The sequence below is a fragment of the Pseudorasbora parva genome, chromosome 19, assembly GCF_024679245.1.
Source record: "Pseudorasbora parva isolate DD20220531a chromosome 19, ASM2467924v1, whole genome shotgun sequence".
Lineage (NCBI taxonomy): Eukaryota > Metazoa > Chordata > Actinopteri > Cypriniformes > Gobionidae > Pseudorasbora > Pseudorasbora parva.
This window is the reverse complement of record NC_090190.1, coordinates 34,068,066-34,095,098: the sequence shown is the minus strand read 5'-3', so window position 1 is coordinate 34,095,098 and position 27,033 is coordinate 34,068,066.

Here is a 27,033-nt window from a genome sequence, read left to right as displayed (position 1 = left end):
ACAATATGCAATATTTTGTGTTTCCTTATTAATATATCCTTACTTTTTGAGTCAATAACACAACTGCTGCTGTTCATTTTGATAATGTCCCTCAAACAGAGAATGGAGGTTTGAAGTAACTATTATTTTTGCACTTAAATAAAAAAGAGGTTCACATACAGGTACACACATATTCTTCTATATCAACACTTTTGTCATGATGAGACATGAAGTCCATTGACATGAAGCCTAAACTGAACTTCAATCCATACAAAAGAGAGAAAAATGAAACATGTTTCGTGTTCTATTATATAATTATTTATTACAAGTTCATAAAATACTTTAGAATAAACAGTGCAATGTAATTACTGAAATGTACAATGGAACCTTAAGCCAATTTTTTTGCATTTAATTGTCCAGTTAACTAAAACATAATAATTAGCCTAAATTGTTGTGAGTTGGATTCTTTACAGTGCAATTATGAAATGTGTTTAGTGTTGGGTAATGGAACTATCACTTAATAAACTGGTGGCATTTAAAATAAGGGATGCCTAGGACAGAAATTAAAAACCACTGTACAGTAACTCTACCTCCTGTACTTTATGATGTTATAAAGGGTTGTCACCAGCATTCATACAGATACTGCTGAGTGTGAGAGCTTGTGATTTCAGTGCACAGTAAGTACTCATGACAAACTGTTTTGGCTTTATGGTTCTATTCATGTCCTTATTTGTCAAGTTGTAGTGAGCTGTAAACTAATCATCATATACATTCTTTTATAATATAAATGATATGTGTAATTTATATTTAATTAAATCATAAATATAATATAAATACACAAAACTGGATATTCTTATTACAGTTAAGACACGGTCTTAATTTAAATCATGCACCACAAACCTGATGGGAGCAGTTCTAGTGGAAGACAATAATTTAAAACCTTCAGATAACACATCTCTGTAAGTTAAACCCAAATCATGATTTACTGTATGCAATGTATTACTATATTATCATTATACAGTTTTTTTCCCCTCAGTTGAATTAACAATTAAGTTCTCCAAACTAAAATAAGTGCTCTCAAAATGATTAACATGACACAGGAAACACATTATAGTTCCCTTTTTTCGAGGGAACTCGCACTGCGTCGTTGAGTGACGACACTCTGGGGAACGCCCCCAGTGTGACGGCTCTGAAGTATGAATGAAATCAGCCACCAATCTGATTGGTGCAACGTCATGACGTCGTAGGTGACGGCTTACGCGGAAGCTATAGGCGGAAGGCGCCGTCTCATACAACAGACAGTCTTTGCTCTTCAGCGAGGCGCTCTGTGTTGATATTGTTTGTCTATTTACTGTTGTCTGTCACCAATATTAACAGAAAGCATGGCAAGCGAGCAATTTAGACGGTGTGTGCACCCGTGCCCGCGCTTCATTACGGGCTCGGACACACACCAGCTGTGTGTGCAGTGTCTCTGGGCGCAGCACGCTCAGAAGGCGCTTGAGGGTGCTGCCTGCAGCAAGTGTGAGAGGCTGCTGCTCCGGGCGCTGCGCTCACGGCTGGCCGTTTTCACTGAGAGCGGCCAGGCTTGCGAGCCCCGTGGATCTGGTCCCGCGTCTGTTGAGGCAGCGCGGCGGCGTAGATCCTGGGGCTCACAACTGGATCTCGCGACGGGAGGCGGGTATGCTGAGGCATCTTCCTACTCCTCGTCTGAAGATTCAGACGTTCTTCTGCCTCGTGAGGAAGCACGCGCCGCGGCATCTTCCCACGAGGGTGATAACCCAGTGCTGATGCTGTCTGATTCCGAGGGATCAGATCAGTTCAGCCTGGAGGCGGGCGGAGTGCAGGTGAATTCACCTCTTCACTCCCCCGCTCAAGAAGAGCTTGTGGACGTGCTGACACGCGCTGTGGCCAAACTCAACATCGACTGGCCACAGGAAGAGGTGGAAGTTCAGCCTGTGAGCAGGTTGGACGGACGCTTCTTCAAAAAGCATGCCGCCACGCAGGGGCTTGCCGTTTTTCCCGGCTTTACACAACGAGTTGTGTAAATCTTGGGGAAAACCGTACTCGGCGCGCCTATCGAACCCCCCAGTTCTTGATTTTGGGTGTGTCGTGGGTGCGTCCGAGCCTGGCTACGGGACGCTGCCTCGCGTCAAGGAGGCGTTAGCGAGCTATCTGTCTCCCGAAGCAGCAGCGTCCCTGAAAGCCCCTGTTCTGCCCACCAAGCCATGCAGGGACACGTCGTCCCTGGTGGGCAGGTCGTATCGAGCGGCTGGGAGAGCTGGTAGCTGCTTGCACACCATGGCGGTCCTGCAGGCCTACCAAGCTGAGCTCCTTAAAGAGCTCGATGAGGGAGATGGTCCGTCCCCGGGCGACATTACAGAGCTGCGGAAAGCAACTGACTTGTCTCTCCACGTCACCAAAGAGACGGCCCGTGCTATCGGCCGCTCTATGGCTGGCTTGGTGTGCGTGGAGAGGCACCTCTGGTTAAACCTATCGGGGATGAAGGAGAAGGAGAAATCCTTTCTTCTGGATTCCTCGATAGCCCCTGTGGGTCTCTTCGGCGACGCAGTAAATAGCGTCGTCGAGAGATTCCAGGAGGTGAGGAAGCAGTCGGCGGCTTTCCGGCAGTATCTCCCTCGCCGCCAGGGGCCTCCTGTAGCCAGCAGGGAGGTCTCTAGTGGCTAGTCCCGGCCGTCCACCAGCGCCGCTCACAGGCAGGCGCAGAAGGAGAGCGCCGCTTCCCACGCCCCTCCCGAGGGAGCTTGGCAAAGGAGGCGGCGTTCTCGCCAGAAGTCTTCTAAGCCTAATGCTGCGTTCACACCGCACGCGAATGACGTGATTCGCGCGAGTGATTTACATGTTAAGTCAATGCAGAGACGCGAATAGGCATTCTGCGGCGCGAATCAGGCGGCGTAAATGGCGCGATTCGCGCGAATGAAGCGGCAATGATCACGCGAATTGAGCGTTTTGAACTCTTTGAATCGCTCAAATTGAAAAATCTGAACTTTGGCGGATATTCGCGCCGCGTTGACCAATGAGGAGCCTGCTTACTGCTGTCACGTGGTGAAGTGACGGATGGGAAACCCATAGGGGAAAAATGACTAGCAGAACCCCCTCCCATGACGCGAATTCGCGTCTGTTGTGTAGTGAATGTCACACGCGAATGAAGTGAATTTGACGCGCGAATGAAGCGAAAGGATTCAAAATGTTCACACGTCCAACTTCGCGCGAATAGCGCGATTTATTCGCGTCATTCGCGTGCGGTGTGAACGCAGCATAAGGGCGATTTAAGAGATGTCCTTCAGGCGAAGAAGGCTTCTGGCAAGCGGTCCTAGCTGCGGTGGGACTGCTCAGAGCTGGCCCTCCCGGGGGCGGACAACCGAGGTCGTTCCGAATCCGCAGCTCTGGAGAAATCGATGCTGTGCTCCCGCCGTTAACAACGCTTTGGGCCTCATCGATTTCCCACGTACGTACGCCGTTCCAGCCGCCTCGAAATCGACCTGCGGCGGGGCAGCGAATGCGTGTGCACACCGAAAATCCTCCCCGACTAAGCTCTGCCGGGCGGCCGCTTCAGGGGGTCGGGCAGGAGGTTCAGTGGGTACCATAGACCAGCCTCGAGAGGCTGGTTCCCCTAGTAGAATATATCGGCGCATGGTCATGCCTCCCGAATATCTCTGCCTGGGTCCTGAGTACAGTGGGAAGGGGGTACAGACTGCAGTTCAGAGCTCCACCACCAAAATTCAGCGGTGTGGTCTGAACTGTGGTCCCCCCGGCCCAGAGGCAGGTTATGGAACAAGAAGTGCAATCTCTGCTGGTCAAGGAGGCTATAGAACCTGTTCCTCCGCCAGACAGGGAGTCAGGGTTTTACAGCCGCTACTTCATTGTTCCTAAAAAGGGTGGGGGCCTGCATCCAATATTAGATCTGAGGTACTTAAACCGGTCTCTGAGGAGATTCAGGTTCAAGATGGTCACGATTCAAGCAATAGTGACCTTGATCATGTTCGAGGACTGGTTCGTCACGATAGATCTAAAGGACGCATATTTTCATGTCTCCATCCTTTCTGCCCACAGGAAGTTCCTGAGGTTCGCTCTTTCGGGGGCGAAACGTACCAATATCGGGTGCTTCCTTTCGGTCTAGCTCTTTCCCCTCGCACCTTTACCAAGTGCATGGATGCAGCTCTGGCCCCGATGAGGCTCCAGGGCATCCGTGTACTGAATTACATCGACAACTGGCTCATAATGGCTCAGTCGCTCGAGATGTCGTTTTAGCCCATCTCAGGTGCTTGGGGCTGAGACTAAACACGAGCAAAAGCGTGTTAGTACTCGCCCAGAGGACTACGTTCCTCGGTGTAGTATGGGACTCGACCACAATGCGGGCGAGCATGTCCCCCGCACGGGTTGGGACCATACTGGCGGAGGTCTCAGGGATGAAGCTAGGCCACAGCCGCACTGTGAAGCAGTTTCAGAGACTGCTGGGCCTCATGACAGCAGCGTCCAACGTGATTCCGTTCGGCCTGCTATACATGAGGCCCCTCCAGTGGTGGCTGGGAACCAGGGGGTTCTCCTCGAGGGGCAAACCTTTCCGTATGATCAGCACATGCCTTTGTTCCCTCATCATATGGAAAAATCCGAGGTTCCTGTCCCAAGGGCCAGTGTTAGGATCGTTATGTTGCAGGAAGATCCTTTTAACAGACGCCTCCCTCACAGGCTGGGGCGCGGTCATGGAAGAACGGTTCACGAGAGGTCTGTGGGGACCCCAGCATTCCTCCTGGCACATAAATTGCTTGGAAATGTTGGCGGTTTACAAAGCTCTGAGGAGCTTTCTCCCGGACCTCCACGGCCACCATGTCCTGGTACGATCCGACAGCATGTCAGTAGTATCGTATCTGAATCACCAGGGGGGTCTGAGGTCGCGCCCACTATGCAGGTTGGCGCATCAGATCCTCCTGTGGTCCCAGGGGAAACTGTCGTCTCTCAGAGCGATGTACGTCCCAGGGGACCAGAACCAGGGAGCGGACGTCCTGTCGAGGCAGGGGCTGAGGCCCGGGGAGTGGCGGCTCCACCCCGAGGTGGTGGAGGCCATGTGCGAGAGGTTCGGCCCGGTGGAAGTGGATCTGTTTGCATCTCTAGAAACGACCTACTGCCCGCTTTGATTCGCCCTCAGGCATCCGGTTGCATCTCTAGAAACGACCCACTGCCCGCTGTGGTTCACCCTCAGGCATCCGGCCCCGCTGGGGCTGGATGCCATGACACAGACGTGGTCGAGGCAGCGTCTGTATGCATTTCCCCCGATCGTTCTGCTCCCGGGAGTTCTAGAGCGAGTCTGCCGGGAGGGCATCAGCCTCCTATTAGTAGCACCCGGTGGCCGACCCGAGTTTGGTTCTCCGACATTGTGGCACTGCTAGATGGCCCCCCATGGCAGGTGTAGAGAATGGAGGGTGGACCCAGTTAACTGCGCTGTGGCCTCAGTGCTGGAGTTCCTCCAAGACCGTTTCTCCGCCGGTCTGACCCCATCCACTCTGAAGGTGTACTTTTTCTTCAGGCATTTCATCCTCTGCTTCACGCGACGGCTGAGGAAGCTAGACTGCACCTGCTCTGCCCTGTTAGGGCATTGAGGATTTATTTAGACAGGTCAGCCCATTGGAGCAAGTCGGACCAGCTTTTGGTGTGCTTTGGCCCCCCTAAGAAAGGGTTGCCTGCGGCGAGACAGACTATTAGTAACTGGATCGTCCAGGCTATAGCCACGGCTTATCGGTTGCACAATTTGCCTTCACCCATAGCCGTGAGGGCTCACTCTACGAGGGGTTTGGCCTCCTCGGTGGCCCTCCTTTCGGGAGCCTCACTTAATAAGATTTGTGAGGCAGCGGGGTGGGCTAACCCGCACACCTTTATCAGGTTTTATAAGCTGGACCTCCCGTGACCTAGAGTGCTTGCATCCTGAGTGTGCCTGAAGTGTCAGCTTCACACCAGGATGGACGTGCTTCGGTGTGGCATAGTGGGTATTCGTTCCCCAGAGTGTCGTCACTCGACGACGCAGTGCGAGTTCCCTCGACAATGGGAACGTCTCGGGTTACTTTTGTAACCCTTGTTCCCTGAGAGGGAACGAGACACTGCGTCTCATCGCCACACCTTCACGTAGAGTGCTCGCTTCATCGCAAAGGCTGTCTGTTGTATGAGACAGCGCCTTCTTATAGCTTCCGCGTACGCCATCACCTACTACGTCATGACGTTGCACCAATCAGATTGTTGGCTGATTTCATTCATACTTCAGAGCCGTCACGCTGGGGGCGTTCCCCAGAGTGTCATCACTCGACGACGCAGGGTCTCGTTCCCTCTCATGGAACAAGGGTTACAAAAGTAACCCGAGACGTTTTCCAAAACCAATTGTATATTAATAATACAATAATATAATGCATGAGTTCATACTAATATTTAGAGGGATAGTTCACCCAAAAACTAAAATTTTGTCATCATTTACTCACCCTCAAGTTGTTCCAAACCTGTATAAGTTTCTTTGTTTTGCTGAACACAAAAGAAGATATTTGGAAGAATGTTTAACCAAGCAGAGAGAACAACCATTGACTACCATAGGAGGAAAAAAAATACTATGGTAGTCAATGGTTGCCCTATTTGCTTGGTTACAAACGTTCTTCTAAATATCTTCTATTGTGTTCAGCAGAAGAAAGAAACTCATACATGTTTGGAACAACGTGAACCATTTTTGGATGAACTATATCCCTTTAATATATTCTATGGAACCATTTCTACCGAGTGTATTGTGATAAGTACTTTAGAATAGCTTACAGGCAATGCTCTAAACCATATTAAAAAAATCTAATTAAAAAATAAACAGATCATGGAAAATGTTTAACAGCAATGGGTGATTACCCTTTCACCAATCAACTACAGATTCAAACATACAACTAGATACTAGACAAACATATGAAACAAATGGATAATCTTACAAACATAAGAAAACAAATTAAACTAAACTAGAGACATTCTTTCAAACACAGACTAGACATAAGCACATTCAAACATTACTTCAAGTTCACTGTATTCTACTGAAAAGACTACTTGACATCTTGTGCTAATGAAGCTGTAAGAGCACTTTCTGGAATGCCGTGAATATAAGCTCACCCAGCTCACCCTCGCAATCATCTCGTAGGTTATCCTAAAGTAGTGCACATAAAAATAAATTAAAAAAACATTAAAAAAAAACATTTTGCTACCACAAATGTAAAATTTTCTGAAAAATAAATCAAAATAGAATGCTCCGCGAGCACTTCCTGCCCACAGCATTTCCACTAACGTTAGCTTTATCTCGCGCGGCACAGACGGTTAAGGAGGCATCAATTAAAAAATATATATTTCATACACATACTCCCAAGATCCAAACTGAACACATTTATATAAGACAAACGAGTAACTTAAGTTACAACATATTGTTACATAGAACATACTCAGAAACGCTATATCGCAATCGTACGTTCAAAAGTTCGGTTAATTTAGATTTCATTAGAATTTATGTTCACAGACAACATCAATTAACTCATAAACAACTAAAACACACGTCCACAAGGTACATTTTCGAGTATAGTAATTAAAACAAACTTCCAACCTACCTTTTTCATCCGAGTCCCGAGAGAGAAAAAAATGGCGGCCGAACAGAACATTTTCCAATTTTCAGACAGGCTCGTGCGTCATGACGTCAGAAAAAAACGTCTGACGCGGGTGTCCTTAAAGGGAAATCTTACTTTGGGTGAAAGTGACATTTTAAAGGGAAATCATACTTTGGGTGAAAGTGAGATTTTTAATCGATCTGAATTTCTATGCGTTCAAGTTGAAAGAGTGTACAATTATACTTTGAGTGAAAGTGAGATTTTGAATCTATCTGAATTTCTATGTGTTTAAGTTGAAAAAGTGTACAATAATCCATTACAATTAGGAAAGCAGAAATACCAAGTAAATAGACTCAAATAGTTGTAGTAATCCAACTTTCACCCAGGTTCACTTTTTACAGTGTAATGAGCACAGAAGTAAACACTTCATCTAGATAGAACATCACTTTATCTGGGTTGCAAAGTTGGGCACCACATTAAAATGTAATAGTTAAAAGGCCCAGTTTATATCTTTGCTTATATTTTGAATCTGTTCATATTTTTCCACTGGTCTTAAACAACAGAGGGTGGTGGAAAAGCAGTTTGTTGTGGTTTTCATGCTCGCAACCTCAGCCTCAGGGAAAATGCAAAGATGTATGCAAAAGAGAATGCAAACAATATGCAATATTTTGTGTTTCCTTATTAATATATCCTTACTTTTTGAGTCAATAACACAACTGCTGCTGTTCATTTTGATAATGTCCCTCAACAGAGATTTGAGGTTTGAAGTAACTATTATTTTTGCACTTAAATAAAAAAGAGGTTCACATACAGGTACACACATATTCTTCTATATCAACACTTTTGTCATGATGAGACATGAAGTCCATTGACATGAAGCCTAAACTGAACTTCAATCCATACAAAAGAGAGAAAAATGAAACATGTTTCGTGTTCTATTATATAATTATTTATTACAAGTTCATAAAATACTTTAGAATAAACAGTGCAATGTAATTACTGAAATGTACAATGGAACCTTAAGCCAATTTTTTTGCATTTAATTGTCCAGTTAACTAAAACATAATAATTAGCCTAAATTGTTGTGAGTTGGATTCTTTACAGTGCAATTATGAAATGTGTTTAGTGTTGGGTAATGGAACTATCACTTAATAAACTGGTGGCATTTAAAATAAGGGATGCCTAGGACAGAAATTAAAAACCACTGTACAGTAACTCTACCTCCTGTACTTTATGATGTTATAAAGGGTTGTCACCAGCATTCATACAGATACTGCTGAGTGTGAGAGCTTGTGATTTCAGTGCACAGTAAGTACTCATGACAAACTGTTTTGGCTTTATGGTTCTATTCATGTCCTTATTTGTCAAGTTGTAGTGAGCTGTAAACTAATCATCATATACATTCTTTTATAATATAAATGATATGTGTAATTTATATTTAATTAAATCATAAATATAATATAAATACACAAAACTGGATATTCTTATTACAGTTAAGACACGGTCTTAATTTAAATCATGCACCACAAACCTGATGGGAGCAGTTCTAGTGGAAGACAGTAATTAAAACCTTCAGATAACACATCTCTGTAAGTTAAACCCAAATCATGATTTACTGTATGCAATGTATTACTATATTATCATTATACAGTTTTTTTTCCCTCAGTTGAATTAACAATTAAGTTCTCCAAACTAAAATAAGTGCTCTCAAAATGATTAACATGACACAGGAAACACATTATAGTTCCCTTTTTTCGAGGGAACTCGCACTGCGTCGTTGAGTGACGACACTCTGGGGAACGCCCCCAGTGTGACGGCTCTGAAGTATGAATGAAATCAGCCACCAATCTGATTGGTGCAACGTCATGACGTCGTAGGTGACGGCTTACGCGGAAGCTATAGGCGGAAGGCGCCGTCTCATACAACAGACAGTCTTTGCTCTTCAGCGAGGCGCTCTGTGTTGATATTGTTTGTCTATTTACTGTTGTCTGTCACCAATATTAACAGAAAGCATGGCAAGCGAGCAATTTAGACGGTGTGTGCACCCGTGCCCGCGCTTCATTACGGGCTCGGACACACACCAGCTGTGTGTGCAGTGTCTCTGGGCGCAGCACGCTCAGAAGGCGCTTGAGGGTGCTGCCTGCAGCAAGTGTGAGAGGCTGCTGCTCCGGGCGCTGCGCTCACGGCTGGCCGTTTTCACTGAGAGCGGCCAGGCTTGCGAGCCCCGTGGATCTGGTCCCGCGTCTGTTGAGGCAGCGCGGCGGCGTAGATCCTGGGGCTCACAACTGGATCTCGCGACGGGAGGCGGGTATGCTGAGGCATCTTCCTACTCCTCGTCCGAAGATTCAGACGTTCTTCTGCCTCGTGAGGAAGCACGCGCCGCGGCATCTTCCCACGAGGGTGATAACCCAGTGCTGATGCTGTCTGATTCCGAGGGATCAGATCAGTTCAGCCTGGAGGCGGGCGGAGTGCAGGTGAATTCACCTCTTCACTCCCCCGCTCAAGAAGAGCTTGTGGACGTGCTGACACGCGCTGTGGCCAAACTCAACATCGACTGGCCACAGGAAGAGGTGGAAGTTCAGCCTGTGAGCAGGTTGGACGGACGCTTCTTCAAAAAGCATGCCGCCACGCAGGGGCTTGCCGTTTTTCCCGGCTTTACACAACGAGTTGTGTAAATCTTGGGGAAAACCGTACTCGGCGCGCCTATCGAACCCCCCAGTTCTTGATTTTGGGTGTGTCGTGGGTGCGTCCGAGCCTGGCTACGGGACGCTGCCTCGCGTCAAGGAGGCGTTAGCGAGCTATCTGTCTCCCGAAGCAGCAGCGTCCCTGAAAGCCCCTGTTCTGCCCACCAAGCCATGCAGGGACACGTCGTCCCTGGTGGGCAGGTCGTATCGAGCGGCTGGGAGAGCTGGTAGCTGCTTGCACACCATGGCGGTCCTGCAGGCCTACCAAGCTGAGCTCCTTAAAGAGCTCGATGAGGGAGATGGTCCGTCCCCGGACGACATTACAGAGCTGCGGAAAGCAACTGACTTGTCTCTCCACGTCACCAAAGAGACGGCCCGTGCTATCGGCCGCTCTATGGCTGGCTTGGTGTGCGTGGAGAGGCACCTCTGGTTAAACCTATCGGGGATGAAGGAGAAGGAGAAATCCTTTCTTCTGGATTCCTCGATAGCCCCTGTGGGTCTCTTCGGCGACGCAGTAAATAGCGTCGTCGAGAGATTCCAGGAGGTGAGGAAGCAGTCGGCGGCTTTCCGGCAGTATCTCCCTCGCCGCCAGGGGCCTCCTGTAGCCAGCAGGGAGGTCTCTAGTGGCTAGTCCCGGCCGTCCACCAGCGCCGCTCACAGGCAGGCGCAGAAGGAGAGCGCCGCTTCCCACGCCTCTCCCGAGGGAGCTTGGCAAAGGAGGCGGCGTTCTCGCCAGAAGTCTTCTAAGCCTAATGCTGCGTTCACACCGCACGCGAATGACGCGATTCGCGCGAGTGATTTACATGTTAAGTCAATGCAGAGACGCGAATAGGCATTCTGCGGCGCGAATCAGGCGGCGTAAATGGCGCGATTCGCGCGAATGAAGCGGCAATGATCACGCGAATTGAGCGTTTTGAACTCTTTGAATCGCTCAAATTGAAAAATCTGAACTTTGGCGGATATTCGCGCCGCGTTGACCAATGAGGAGCCTGCTTACTGCTGTCACGTGGTGAAGTGACGGATGGGAAACCCATAGGGGAAAAATGACTAGCAGAACCCCCTCCCATGACGCGAATTCGCGTCTGTTGTGTAGTGAATGTCACACGCGAATGAAGCGAATTTGACGCGCGAATGAAGCGAAAGGATTCAAAATGTTCACACGTCCAACTTCGCGCGAATAGCGCGATTTATTCGCGTCATTCGCGTGCGGTGTGAACGCAGCATAAGGGCGATTTAAGAGATGTCCTTCAGGCGAAGAAGGCTTCTGGCAAGCGGTCCTAGCTGCGGTGGGACTGCTCAGAGCTGGCCCTCCCGGGGGCGGACAACCGAGGTCGTTCCGAATCCGCAGCTCTGGAGAAATCGATGCTGTGCTCCCGCCATTAACAACGCTTTGGGCCTCATCGATTTCCCACGTACGTACGCCGTTCCAGCCGCCTCGAAATCGACCTGCGGCGGGGCAGCGAATGCGTGTGCACACCGAAAATCCTCCCCGACTAAGCTCTGCCGGGCGGCCGCTTCAGGGGGTCGGGCAGGAGGTTCAGTGGGTACCATAGACCAGCCTCGAGAGGCTGGTTCCCCTAGTAGAATATATCGGCGCATGGTCATGCCTCCCGAATATCTCTGCCTGGGTCCTGAGTACAGTGGGAAGGGGGTACAGACTGCAGTTCAGAGCTCCACCACCAAAATTCAGCGGTGTGGTCTGAACTGTGGTCCCCCCGGCCCAGAGGCAGGTTATGGAACAAGAAGTGCAATCTCTGCTGGTCAAGGAGGCTATAGAACCTGTTCCTCCGCCAGACAGGGAGTCAGGGTTTTACAGCCGCTACTTCATTGTTCCTAAAAAGGGTGGGGGCCTGCATCCAATATTAGATCTGAGGTACTTAAACCGGTCTCTGAGGAGATTCAGGTTCAAGATGGTCACGATTCAAGCAATAGTGACCTTGATCCAGTTCGAGGACTGGTTCGTCACGATAGATCTAAAGGACGCATATTTTCATGTCTCCATCCTTTCTGCCCACAGGAAGTTCCTGAGGTTCGCTCTTTCGGGGGCGAAACGTACCAATATCGGGTGCTTCCTTTCGGTCTAGCTCTTTCCCCTCGCACCTTTACCAAGTGCATGGATGCAGCTCTGGCCCCGATGAGGCTCCAGGGCATCCGTGTACTGAATTACATCGACAACTGGCTCATAATGGCTCAGTCGCTCGAGATGTCGTTTTAGCCCATCTCAGGTGCTTGGGGCTGAGACTAAACACGAGCAAAAGCGTGTTAGTACTCGCCCAGAGGACTACGTTCCTCGGTGTAGTATGGGACTCGACCACAATGCGGGCGAGCATGTCCCCCGCACGGGTTGGGACCATACTGGCGGAGGTCTCAGGGATGAAGCTAGGCCACAGCCGCACTGTGAAGCAGTTTCAGAGACTGCTGGGCCTCATGACAGCAGCGTCCAACGTGATTCCGTTCGGCCTGCTATACATGAGGCCCCTCCAGTGGTGGCTGGGAACCAGGGGGTTCTCCTCGAGGGGAAAACCTTTCCGTATGATCAGCACATGCCTTTGTTCCCTCATCATATGGAAAAATCCGAGGTTCCTGTCCCAAGGGCCAGTGTTAGGATCGTTATGTTGCAGGAAGATCCTTTTAACAGACGCCTCCCTCACAGGCTGGGGCGCGGTCATGGAAGAACGGTTCACGAGAGGTCTGTGGGGACCCCAGCATTCCTCCTGGCACATAAATTGCTTGGAAATGTTGGCGGTTTACAAAGCTCTGAGGAGCTTTCTCCCGGACCTCCACGGCCACCATGTCCTGGTACGATCCGACAGCATGTCAGTAGTATCGTATCTGAATCACCAGGGGGGTCTGAGGTCGCGCCCACTATGCAGGTTGGCGCATCAGATCCTCCTGTGGTCCCAGGGGAAACTGTCGTCTCTCAGAGCGATGTACGTCCCAGGGGACCAGAACCAGGGAGCGGACGTCCTGTCGAGGCAGGGGCTGAGGCCCGGGGAGTGGCGGCTCCACCCCGAGGTGGTGGAGGCCATGTGCGAGAGGTTCGGCCCGGTGGAAGTGGATCTGTTTGCATCTCTAGAAACGACCTACTGCCCGCTTTGATTCGCCCTCAGGCATCCGGTTGCATCTCTAGAAACGACCCACTGCCCGCTGTGGTTCACCCTCAGGCATCCGGCCCCGCTGGGGCTGGATGCCATGACACAGACGTGGTCGAGGCAGCGTCTGTATGCATTTCCCCCGATCGTTCTGCTCCCGGGAGTTCTAGAGCGAGTCTGCCGGGAGGGCATCAGCCTCCTATTAGTAGCACCCCGGTGGCCGACCCGAGTTTGGTTCTCCGACATTGTGGCACTGCTAGATGGCCCCCCATGGCAGGTCCCTCTGAGGAGGGATCTGCTGTCTCAGGCAGGGGGAATGATATTCCACCCCAGGCCCGAGCTGTGGGACCTCTGGGTCTGGCCCTTGAGGGGACCCAGTACCTAGGGGATGGCCTGCCACAAGAGGTCATAGAGACCATTCTTAGCTCTAGTGCCCCCTCTACGAGGAAGCTGTATAGCCTTAAGTGGAATGTCTTCACTAGCTGGTGTAGAGAATGGAGGGTGGACCCAGTTAACTGCTCTGTGGCCTCAGTGCTGGAGTTCCTCCAAGACCGTTTCTCCGCCGGTCTGACCCCATCCACTCTGAAGGTGTACTTTTTCTTCAGGCATTTCATCCTCTGCTTCACGCGACGGCTGAGGAAGCTAGACTGCACCTGCTCTGCCCTGTTAGGGCATTGAGGATTTATTTAGACAGGTCAGCCCATTGGAGCAAGTCGGACCAGCTTTTGGTGTGCTTTGGCCCCCCTAAGAAAGGGTTGCCTGCGGCGAGACAGACTATTAGTAACTGGATCGTCCAGGCTATAGCCACGGCTTATCGGTTGCACAATTTGCCTTCACCCATAGCCGTGAGGGCTCACTCTACGAGGGGTTTGGCCTCCTCGGTGGCCCTCCTTTCGGGAGCCTCACTTAATAAGATTTGTGAGGCAGCGGGGTGGGCTAACCCGCACACCTTTATCAGGTTTTATAAGCTGGACCTCCCGTGACCTAGAGTGCTTGCATCCTGAGTGTGCCTGAAGTGTCAGCTTCACACCAGGATGGATGTGCTTCGGTGTGGCATAGTGGGTATTCGTTCCCCAGAGTGTCGTCACTCGACGACGCAGTGCGAGTTCCCTCGACAATGGGAACGTCTCGGGTTACTTTTGTAACCCTTGTTCCCTGAGAGGGAACGAGACACTGCGTCTCGTCGCCACACCTTCACGTAGAGTGCTCGCTTCATCGCAAAGGCTTGTCTGTTGTATGAGACAGCGCCTTCTTATAGCTTCCGCGTACGCCATCACCTACTACGTCATGACGTTGCACCAATCAGATTGTTGGCTGATTTCATTCATACTTCAGAGCCGTCAAGCTGGGGGCGTTCCCCAGAGTGTCGTCACTCGACGACGCAGGGTCTCGTTCCCTCTCATGGAACAAGGGTTACAAAAGTAACCCGAGACGTTTTCCAAAACCAATTGTATATTAATAATACAATAATATAATGCATGAGTTTATACTAATATTTAGAGGGATAGTTCACCCAAAAACTAAAATTTTGTCATCATTTACTCACCCTCAAGTTGTTCCAAACCTGTATAAGTTTCTTTGTTTTGCTGAACACAAAAGAAGATATTTGGAAGAATGTTTAACCAAGCAGAGAGAACAACCATTGACTACCATAGGAGGAAAAAAAATACTATGGTAGTCAATGGTTGCCCTATTTGCTTGGTTACAAACGTTCTTCTAAATATCTTCTATTGTGTTCAACAGAACAAAGAAACTTATACAGGTTTGGAACAACTTGAGAGTAAGTAAAGAATGTGTTTGGATGTGTAAGTAAATTATTTTGAAACTATTTATCTTAGTCTGGACAAAGGTGTAAAGCTGAACAAGAAAAAAACATTACATTTTATTAAATAAATGTACATAGCTTACAATACACTTAAAACTAAATTGATATAGTTTTTTTTTCTTACTAGCAAGAAATTGCGTATTCAACTATCATTTCAAGAAATGGCAAGTAACACATTGAATTAATTTGTATTTTATTTATTTATTTATTTTAAAGAAAAGCTGGGGACCGTATTCACAAAAAATCTTAAAGGGTCAGTTCACCCAAAAATGAAAATTATGTCATTAATGACTCACCCTCATGTCGTTCCACACCGGTAAGACCTCCGTTCATCTTCCGAACACATTGTCCATTTCCAGAAAGGGTCCATACATTTTGGTCCAAAAGTAACAAAAACTATGACTTTATTCAGCATTGTCTTCTCTTCCGGGTCTGTTGTTATCCGTGGTCATGACTCCAGAGTTATTAATGACATCAATTTCATTTTTGGGTGAACTAACCCTTTAAGGCTAAAAGTAGCTCCTCACTTAGTGAGGAACTCTTAAAAATAATGGGCATGTCAGTTAAGTTTAGGACTCCTAAATTTTTGCTCTAAAAGTATTTCACTAAGCATTTTAGTGCTAAAACGATCTCCTAAATCTGTGAAATGTTAGGAGTAGTCAAGAGGACTCAAATCACAAACAATCCTAACGGCTGTTGCGGACATTTCTCCACTTTCTCTCTTCCACTTCGCTTCCTGTCTACTCACAGTCCTATCATAATAAAAAGGCAAAAACGACAATAATAATATTTATTTATTAAATAAAAAAATAAAATAAATAAATAATGTCTGATTACCTGTGTCAGTTGTTTCACGTGTTCACACTTACAAATGATCGGATAGAGTAAAAGAGTAAAATAAGCTATTTGGCATGCTGTCCGAGGGGATTGAGGCTCCGAGCTCAGAATTTAGCCCAAACCTGGAGTAACCTACTTCCTCGTATCCCCGTGGCTGGGCCAAAAGTGAGGAGTCAGGGGTGTGGAGGGATGCAGAAAGCAGTCGAGGTAACTAGGCGAGTCAAGTGTATACTCGAGCTGATTAGATAGTGCTCTCTACCTAAATAATAAAGAATAAAACTTTATTTATAAAACATAATTTATATTCTGCAGTCTCTCCAGATGAAGACATATGAAGCTGACATATTTTATCTAAACATATTTTTAATTAGTGACACTTAGCTTTAAAATCTTTATTTGATATATCAAAACAATTATTTTAAAATCTCTATGAATATGGTAACATGATAACTCATTCTACACTATTTCTATGATTAAATCACTGACAGAGACCCACCCCCTATCAGCCAATCACTCTGGGCATAGTTAGTAAGCGTGATGATGACATTATCCATTGCAACGAGGTCAACCGCGTCCTTTCTCTAAGCCTAAGACTTCTCTCTATTCCTTAGTAAAAGTTACTCTTAGCAGCTTTGTGAATAGGTTTTAAGAGGAAACTCTTAACTAAGAACTTTTACTGCTATTTAGTAGAACTCTTAGTGTTAAGATAAAATGTTTTGTGAATATGGCCCCTGATTAATATTTTCTGGTAAAATATACAGGTCCTTCTCCAAAAATTAGCATATTGTGATAAAGTTCTTTATTTTCCATAATGTAATGATAAATATTAAACTTTCATATATTTTAGACTCATTGCACACCAACTGAAATATTTCAGGTCTTTTATTGTTTTAATACTGATGATTTTGGCATACATCTCATGAAAACGTCTCAGGTTACGTATGTAACCCTAGTTCCCTGAGGGAACGAGACGCTGCGTCGAAACACTGTGAGAACGCCTCTGCGTTAATGCGTCGTGAAGCGCCTGTAGAACCATTCCATCGGAAAAAAGATAGATCGTCGGCGTGATGACGTCATCGACCGGAAGCTATAAAACGTCCGTGAAAACAAACAGGAACTAACTTCTGATAAAGCCTGAAGTAAGTGATCACGGACACGCCGGGAGTATGGCAGAGCGACGCAGCGTCTCGTTCCCTCAGGGAACTAGGGTTACATACGTAACCTGAGACGTTCCCTTTCGGGGAACTCGAGCTGCGTCGAAACGCTGTGAGAACGCTTATACCCACATCGCCATAGGACCAAGTGTCTCGTATGTGTGAAGCCGAAGCACACACGGTTACGAGAGTACCTGTGCCCAAACTGCAGATGCCAGGTCTAGTTCATAGAATCTGACGAAGGTTAAAGGAGACGACCATCCGGCCGCGTTACAAATATCGTGGAGGGAAGCCCCCGACAAAAGTGCTTTTGAAGCAGCCATACCCCTGGTTGAATGCGCCCGGACAGCCAGTGGAGACGGCTGCCCGGCCGCCTCATAAGCAAGTGAGATGTTCTCGACCACCCACTTGCTCATCCTCTGCTTAGATACTGGGGCCCCTTTCTTAGGGGGCCCGATACAGACAAACAGCTGATCAGTTTTCCTCCACAGGGCAGCTCTGTGGACATAAGTATCTAGCGCCCTAACAGGGCACAGCAGATTCAATCTTTCCTGGTCTGACGTCGTGAAAGGAGGAGGACAGAACGCCTGCAGAGTGATGGGGCCCCGTGGGCTCGTAGGAACCTTGGGGACATAACCCGGCCTGGGATGCAGAAATGCTTTCACCATCCCAGGCGCAAACTCTAGACATGAGGGCCCTACAGACAGGGACTGAATATCTCCTATTCTCTTTAGAGATGAAATAGCCAACAAAAATACCGTCTTGAGGGTAAGGAACTTATCCGAAACCTCTTCCAAGGGTTCGAATGGAGGCTCGGACAAGCCCCGTAAAACAATGGCTAAGTCCCATGCTGGGACCCTCGAGTGCGTCACAGGCCTCAACCTTAAAGTGCCACGGAGGAAACGTGTAATCAGAGGGTGTCTTCCCAAAGACACTCCACCGAAAGGGACGTGGAAGGCACCCAAGGCCGCCACGTACACCTTTATTGTGGAGGGGGTCAACCCTGCCGAGAACCTTGCCTGCAGAAACTCCAGCACTGTACCAACCGGGCAGTTAACTGGGTCCCACTGGCGTTCTCTGCACCATGCTGAGAAAAGTTTCCATTTCAGAGCGTACAGTTTCCTCGTGGACGGAGCTCTGGAGTGAAGGATGGTCTCTACGACCTCGGCCGAGAGACCTTCCTCTATGAGCCTAGCCCCCTCAGAGGCCAGGCCCACAGTTTCCACATCTCCGGGCGTGGGTGCAGGAATCTCCCGCCCGCCTGAGAGAGTAGATCCCTCCTGGTCGGAATCTCCATCGGAGAGCCTTCCAGGAGAGATATCAGGTCCGAGAACCATACTCGGGTCGGCCAGTACGGAGCCACTAGAAGTACCTGGGCCCCGTCCCGGCGTACCCTCTCCAGAACTCCTGGAAGCAGGACAATCGGGGGGAAGGCGTACAGAGGTAGCCTCGGCCACTCCTGTACCATGGCATCCAACCCCAGCGGGGCTGGATGGGTCAGAGAAAACCACTGCGGGCAGTGGGAATTCTCAGCCGAAGCAAATAGGTCTATTTCCGCTTTCCCATAAACCTTCCATAGGAGCTCCACCACCTCTGGGTGGAGTCTCCATTCCCCGGGCCTCGGCCCCTGTCTCGACAGGCTGTCTGCTTCCTGATTTAGGACCCCGGGGATATATACTGCCCTGATTGACAGCAATTTCCCCTGGGCCCACAGGAGGATCCGATGTGCCAATTTGTCCAAAGGACGGGGCCTCAGACCCCCCTGGTGATTTATGTAGGCGACCACCGACGTGTTGTCTGTCCTGACTAACACATGGTGGCCCCTGAGGTCGGGCAGGAACTGTTTCAATGCAAGAAACACTGCGAGCATCTCTAGCCGATTTATGTGCCAGTGCCGCTGATGTTCCTGCCATAGACCCTGGGACGAGCGACCACTCATGGTCGCCCCCCAGCCCGTGAGAGAGGCGTCTGTCGTTAGCATTACGCGACGAACATGAGCCCCCAACACGGGACCCTGAGATAAAAACCCCGGTTTTTTCCACATGACCAGAGCACGTAGGCATCGCCGCGTGACTTTGATCGTGCGGAGCGGATTTCCCCTCGGGGAGAACCCTTTCGTTTTGAGCCACCACTGCAGTGGCCTCATGTACAGTAGGCCAAAAGGTATCACGTTGGACGCTGCTGCCATGAGACCTAACAGTTTCTGGAACTGTTTCACAGTGACGGCCCGGCCTAGCTTCTGCTCTTTGACGGCTGCCAGGACCGATGCTATGCGTGTTGGCGATAATTGCGCCCGCATAATTACCGAATCCCAGTTCACACCTAGAAAAGTGGTTCTCTGAGCCGGAGAAAGCACACTCTTCTTGGCGTTCAGCCTCAACCCCAGCTTCGACATGTGGGCGAGAACAGCATCTCGATGCTGAACCGCCATCTGTTCTGTATTTGCTAGAATCAGCCAGTCGTCGATATAGTTCAGTATGCGGATGCCCTGTAGACGCAGCGGCGCCAGAGCTGCATCCACACACTTGGTGAACGTGCGGGGTGACAGTGCTAGACCGAAGGGAAGTACACGATATTGGTATGCCTCTCCCCCGAAGGCAAACCTCAGGAACTTCCTGTGATGTGGAAGGATGGAGACATGAAAATACGCATCTTTGAGGTCTATGGTGACAAACCAATCCTCCGATTTGACCTGCGCTACAATCTGTCTGAGTGTAAGCATCTTGAATTTGAGCTTGGCCACCGAGCGATTCAATAGCCGCAGATCTAATATCGGGCATAAGCCCCCATCCTTCTTCGGCACGATGAAGTAACGGCTGTAAAAGCCAGACTCCCTGCTGGGAGGGGGAACCCTCTCTATAGCCCCTTTTTGCAGGAGTGTCTCTACTTCTTGTGCCATTACCAGAGCCTGCTCCGGGCCCACCTCTGTAGGTAGGACACCGCAGAAAGGAGGTGGCTGACTTCTGAACTGAATGGCGTACCCCTTTTCTATTATCTGCAGGACCCAATGAGATATATTTGATAGACGTTTCCACTCGTCTAGAAAATCTACTAAGGGAACCAGCCTCTCGAGGCTGGCCTCTGGTGTATTTTGAGCAACAAGCACAGTGCCCTGAAGCGGCGGACCGGCAGGGAACGACTGACTTGACTGCTCGGGGGCCCCCCGAAGGGGGTGCGGACCACCCTCGGGTGGCCCGCGGAGACCGACTGCGCCCCGACATTGCGGCGGGGTTGGCAGCGCGGCCCCCCGAGGGTGCCGTAGGGAAGCGGGTACCGTTGGCAGGGGTAAACACCGCTTCCCTACGGGGGGAACCACCCTCAGCGTCCTGGCGCTTCTGGCGTCAGGAACGCTTTGACGAGGCCTTCTTGGCGATCAGGACTGTCCGCAGATCAGCCCTGCCCCTCGAAGGCCTCGCCTGAGAGCGCCGCCCCTCGTCCCCGCGCTGAGGGGGAGCTCGAGCGGCGACGCTCTGCTTTTGTGGCGCCCTGTGAGCGGAGCTCGTACTCGGCTTGGGCTGCCTGATGTCAGCGGCAGCCCCAGGGACCTGGACCCGGAGAGGGAGAAACTGCTTTAGCGCCGCAGCTTGCTTCTTTGACTCCTGGAACCTCTCGGTGACAGTGTGTACTGCGTCACCGAAGAGGCCACCAGGAGACAGCGGCGCGTCGAGCAGGAAGCTTTTCTCCCTCTCCTTGATTTCAGTGGGGTTGAGCCATAAATGCCTCTCCGTAGCCACCAAAGCTGCCATAGAGCGGCCAACACATCTGGCCGTCTCCTTGGTGGCCCGGAGAGCAAGATCAGCTGATGTTCTGAGCTCATTTATAATATCTCCCCCCACTTCATCACGTCCATCTAAGTCCCTGAGCAGGTCAGCCTGATAAGCCTGCATTATAGCCATAGTATGCAGGAATGCAGCAGCCTGACCTGCCGCCGAGTACGCTTTGCCCACCAGTGCCGACGTTGTTTTTAATGGTCTGGTGGGCAAAGTCGGGGCCTTCAGGGACGATGCCGAGGAAGGCGAGAGATGGCTCGCGAGCGTCTCTTCTACCTTTGGCATCGCCCCATAACCGTAGTGCTTCAGCCCCGTGATATTGCTATAGACCGAAGTCTGAGGGCTGAACACACGGTATGATGCCGGTCTCCTCCATGACTTTGCCACCTCGGTGTGCAAATCATGGAAGAACGGCAGGCCCCGTCGCTGAGGTTCTGAAGCGCGAGCGGGCAGGAATCTTTCATCTAATTTACTAGATTTTCTTCTTCCTGCCTCAGATCTTTCTATGGGCCAGTCAATATTTAGTCTGGCCACAGCTCGCGTTAAAACCTCAACCAGCCCCTCATTTGCAGGGGACTGAAGTGGCGAATCTTCAGTCGCGATGCTCTCAACGTCCACCTCCTCGGAGCTGGATAGTTGGAGCACCGGCGACTCTCTCGGGGGGGAAGAAACCGCCATGCGTGCTTCCATGCCCCGAGAAGAGCCGCTGGATGGAGCAGGTGAGGGCAGAGATAAGGCAGCGCCCGTCTCTAACCCCTCTGCAACATCCAATTGTGATCCCCACGACTGCAGCCTTCGCTCCGCCTCGGCGGAAGCGGGACCAGAGCCGCGGGGAACACGAGCCGAGGCACCCTCCTCGAAGAGTGCCCGGCGGGAGCGCAGCGTTCTCAGTGGCATACGCTCACAGTGCTCGCAAGCAGCCCCCTCGAGGACTGCCTGGGCATGCTGCGCTCCCAAGCAGGCTACACAAAGAGAGTGTGTATCCCCGCTCGTGATGTAGCGTGAGCAGGGATGAACACACCTCTTAAAGCTGCTTTCACTCGCCATTTTACTCTATCTATTTTATTTTCTCTTTGTTTGTTAATATATATACTGCAATATTTAACAAAAGGGTGGAAAATCTCTGGATATAGACAGACAAAAACACCAAATAGACAGACAGGTTCACACAGATCGCTTGCTGAAGGCTCAGAAGCTAGTTCCTGATTGTTTTCACGGACGTTTTATAGCTTCCGGTCGATGACGTCATCACGCCGACGATCGATCTTTTTTCCGATGGAATGGTTCTACAGGCGCTTCACGACGCATTAACGCAGAGGCGTTCTCACAGCGTTTCGACGCAGCTCGAGTTCCCCGAAAGGGAACCCCAAATTCCTATCTCAAAAAATTAGCATATCATGAAAAGATTCTCTAAATGAGCTATTAACCTAATCATCTGAATCAACTAATTAACTCTAAACACCTGTAAAAGATTCCTGAGGCTTTTAAAAAAACCCAGCCTGGTTCATTACTCAAAACCTCAATCATGGGTAAGACTGCTGACCTGACTGCTGTCCAGAAGGCCATCATTGACACCCTCAAGCGAGAGGGTAAGACACAGAAAGAAATTTCTGAACGAATAGGGTGTTCCCAGAGTGCTGTATCAAGGCACCTCAGTGGGAAGTCTATGGGAAGGAAAAAGTGTGGCAAAAAACGCTGCACAACGAGAAGAGGTGACCGGACTCTGAGGAAGATTGTGGATAAGGACCGATTCCAGACCTTGGGGGACCTGCAGAAGCAGTGGACTGAGTCCGGAGTAGAAACAGCCAGAGCCACCGTGCACAGGCGTGTGCAGGAAATGGGTTACAGGTGCCGCATTCCCCAGGTCAAGCCACTTTTGGGCTACAGAGAAGCAGCACAGGACTGTTGCTCAGTGGTCCAAAGTACTTTTTTCGGATCAAAACAAATTTTGCATGTCATTCGGAAATCAAGGTGCTAGAGTCTGGAGGAAGACTGGGGAGAAGGAAATGCCAAAATGCCTGAAGTCCAGTGTCAAGTCCCCAAAGTCATTGATGGTCTGGGGTGCCATGTCAGCTGCTGGTGTTGGTCCACTGTGTTTTATCAAGGGCAGGGTCAATGCAGCTAGCTATCAGGAGATTTCGGAGCACTGCATTCTTCCATCTGCTGAAAAGCTTTATGGAGATGAAGATTTCGTTTTTCAGCACGACCTGACACCTGCTCAGTGCCAAAACCACTGGTAAATGGTTTACTGACCATGGTATTACTGTGCTCAATTGGCCTGCCAACTCTCCTGACCTGAACCCCATAGAAAATCTGTGGGATATTGAGAAGAGAAAGTTGAGAGACGCAAGACCCAACACTCTGGATAAGCTTAAGGCCGCTATCGAAGCATCCTGGGCCTCCATACCACCTCAGCAGTGCCACAGGCTGATTGCCTCCATGCCACGCCGCATTGAAGCAGTCATTTCTGCAAAAGGATTTCCGACCAAGTATTGAGTGCATAACTGAACATAATTATTTGAAGGTTGACTTTTTTGTATTAAAAACACTTTTCTTTTATTGGTCGGATGAAATGTGCAATTTTGTGTGTGTGTGTGTGTGTGTGTGTATGTGTGTGTGTGTGTGTGTGTGTGTGTGTGTGTGTGTGTGTGTGTGTGTGTGTTTAAATGTAGTCATCCCAGCCAACACACCCATGTGGGGCCCAAAGGGGTTGCACATGGGCTGATGTCTGGGGCCTACCTGAGCTACCCAACTGGGACCCAGCTAATTTTGTCCTCAGTTTCCATGGAGGCCCTACATGGGTTAGCCCATATGGGTTGATGATGGGTCTCTTGATGGGTCTCTTGATGGGCTCATACTGGGCCACATGGGTAACCCAGGTAGCACCCATTTGGCCTGCATGGGTCTGCCCATAAGGGTTAATGATGGGTCTCTTGTTGGGCTCATACCAGGCCGATATGGGTAACCCAGGTCGCACCCATTTGGGGCCTACATGGGTCTGCCCATATGGGTTGATACTGGGCCCATATGGGTAACCCAGGTAGCACCCATTTGGGGCCTACATGGGTTAGCCCAGATGGGTTGATGATGGGTCTCTTGATGGGCTCATACCAGGCCGATATGGGTAACCCAGGTCGCACCCATTTGGGGCCTACATGGGCCTGCCCATATGGGTTGATACTGGGCCGATATGGGTAACCCAGGTCGCACCCATTTGGGGCCGGCATGGGTCTGCCCATGAGGGTTAATTATGGGTCTCTTGATGGGCTCATACCAGGCCGATATGGGTAACCCAGGTTGCACCCATTTGGGGCCTACATGGGTCTGCCCGTTTGGGTTGATACTGGGCCCAAATGGGTAACCCAGGTCGCACCCATTTGGGGCCTGCATGGGTTAGCCCAGATGGGTTGATGATGGGTCTCTTGATAGGCTCATACTGGGCCCACATGGGTAAACCAGGTAGCACCCATTTGGGGCCTGTGTGGGTCTGCCCATAAGGGTTAATGATGGGTGTAGCGAATTAGCTCTTAGGGGAAATATTAATAATTATTTATAACTCATTATGATTAATTATGAATATTTGAATCATTTAAAAAGATTAACTTTATGTAGCTACATTAATATTGAAATCAATCTATCAGTTCATTTGTGAACATTTAGTATTGATTATTACTTAATTCTAAGAAAAGGATATTTTTCATGGCTACAGAAAAAATATTCTTCCATTGTATTTACATAAGTGCTTAGAGTGCATAACCAGATCGATCATTTAAGGGACAATTTGTTTGCAGGCAGGGAGTCAGAACCAAACATATATTGTGCACAAAATTTAATATCTATAAATCACGAACGAGACATGAAACACATACATACACAAAACATACATAGCAAGAGTTGAAGTGAAAGGGGTTAGAACCGGGTCAGTACAGATGGATGAAGTCTAAAGAGTCTAAAACCTTGAGAGAAACCATCAGTGACTACAAGCCCCTTTGTCTGAACAAAGGGGTTTATAGTTTTACTCACTACACAGCAATTTGTTTTGCGTACGATACTTGCATATGGCTTGAGCCGTAGAAGACCGTCCAGGTGGAAATCGCAGGAGAAAGTTCGATGGTTTGGTCTGATGGGTTTTACCACGCATGATTCCTTCCGTGGTGAGTGAAGGAACGACGGTGAACTTGCAGAGTCTCGATGGTCGAAGAAGGTCCACATGAAGTGTTGGGGCCTGCTGGTCCAATAGTCGTGTGTGGGCCTCAGGTTTCTGGTCCCACACAGCACATGGCTCTGTGTATGGAGGCCCTCCCTGCTTGAGCTCAAGGGCCAGCCACGATGATGTGTTGGTTCAGCCAGAGAGAGAAGAGAGAGAGAGAGAGAGAGAGGGCATCCGAGCACCTCTCTTTTTAAGGGAGTAGTCACACCCTGCTGGGGTAGACTTGACCAATGAGATTGTTGGGATTTCCAAGCGGGAAATTCCACTGGAGATTTTATGGCTCTTTGTTTCAAGCTTGAATCAATGGGTCTCTGGCCATTCATACTCTAATTAATGCAACAAACACACACTGCATTCTCTGAATAAGTGACATACATGGAAGTGTAAGTCGTGAAGTGAGCATTAATTTGATAGGAGACATGACATATATGAGGTTACCTGAACTAGTAAGTTGTTAAGACAAAGACAAAAAGATGCAAAATACCATACAGGACAGTTATGTGTTTAAATACAATGTCCTGGGGTGCATGTTCATTTATAGATGGTTTGTCTATAATTTGAGGCAAAAGTGTGTGTTTTACAGCGTGTGTTTTACTCTGGACTTTTCATATGGCCAAATTCTTTTGGGCCGTAAAACGTCTTATCAGATGGTTTCCAGGGTAACGGAGAATCTTTCTCTGTTGTATTGGGGGAAGGTCTGTTACTAAGTACAAAGCATTCAAAACATATTTGTTAAATGTAACTGGTGATTGTGTTTGATTCGTCTTAGTCGCTACATGGGTCTCTTGATGGGCTCATACCAGGCCGATATGGGTAACCCAGGTCGCACCCATTTGGGGCCTACCCATATGGGTTAATGACTGGACCCAGATAGGTTTTATGTAGGGCTCTTATGGGCTACAACGGGTATATATAGATGGGCTAGCATAATTTCTGTATGAGTTATCTTATAGTCAACCCCGTAATACAAACATTACAGGTAATCCTCTAAACCAGTAGTTTTCAAACCTGTCCTAGAGGACCGCCAGTACTGCAAATTTTGTATGTCTCCCTTATTTGACACACCAATTTGGTTCTTGCAGTCTCTACTAATGAGCTGAATCAGGTGTGATAAATGAGGGAGACACAGGACTGATGGTCCTCCAGGACAGGTTTAAAAACCACTGCTCTAAACTACACTAAAATGTTAAAGTTAATCAACAGAAACCAGTAGCTCATGCTATACTTTATCATGCAAGGGTTATTTAGAATAATTTGAAAACGACTAAATTACAGTTACAACTTTATTTGACAAAAGTACCATAAAAAATAATAAAAAAAAGTCCTGACAGACATAATTTGACAAAACTTGTATTGTTTATATATGTACATCTGTACACTTAAAGTTGATGTATTTCACAAACAAAAAGACAAAAACAGTGCGGCTCCTCACTCCCCCATAATCGCTCGCCCAACAGCCCTTTAAAAAAAATTCTAAATAATCAACCATTGTGTCACTTTTTCACATTTAAAGCTTTTTGGTGCCCCACATCTAGTTGATCTTGATGAAATGGTCTGTAGGGTCAGACAAAAACAGATGGCGACGAAACGACACAAACTGCAAAAGAATTAAGGTGAAGATTTAAGTGCCCACTTAATAAGAATCACAAGTGGATGTATTTTAAAAAAAATAAAAATAAATAAATAAATTCGGTTATGGTTTCAAACCTGTCCTTGCGTACCACCAGCCCTGCAGATTTTGCACGTCTCACTATATCTGACACATCCAGGTTTTGAAATCTCTACTAATGAGCCCATGAGTTGAATCAGGTGTGATTGATGATGGAGACATACAAAATGTGTTAAGTATAAAGTAAAGAT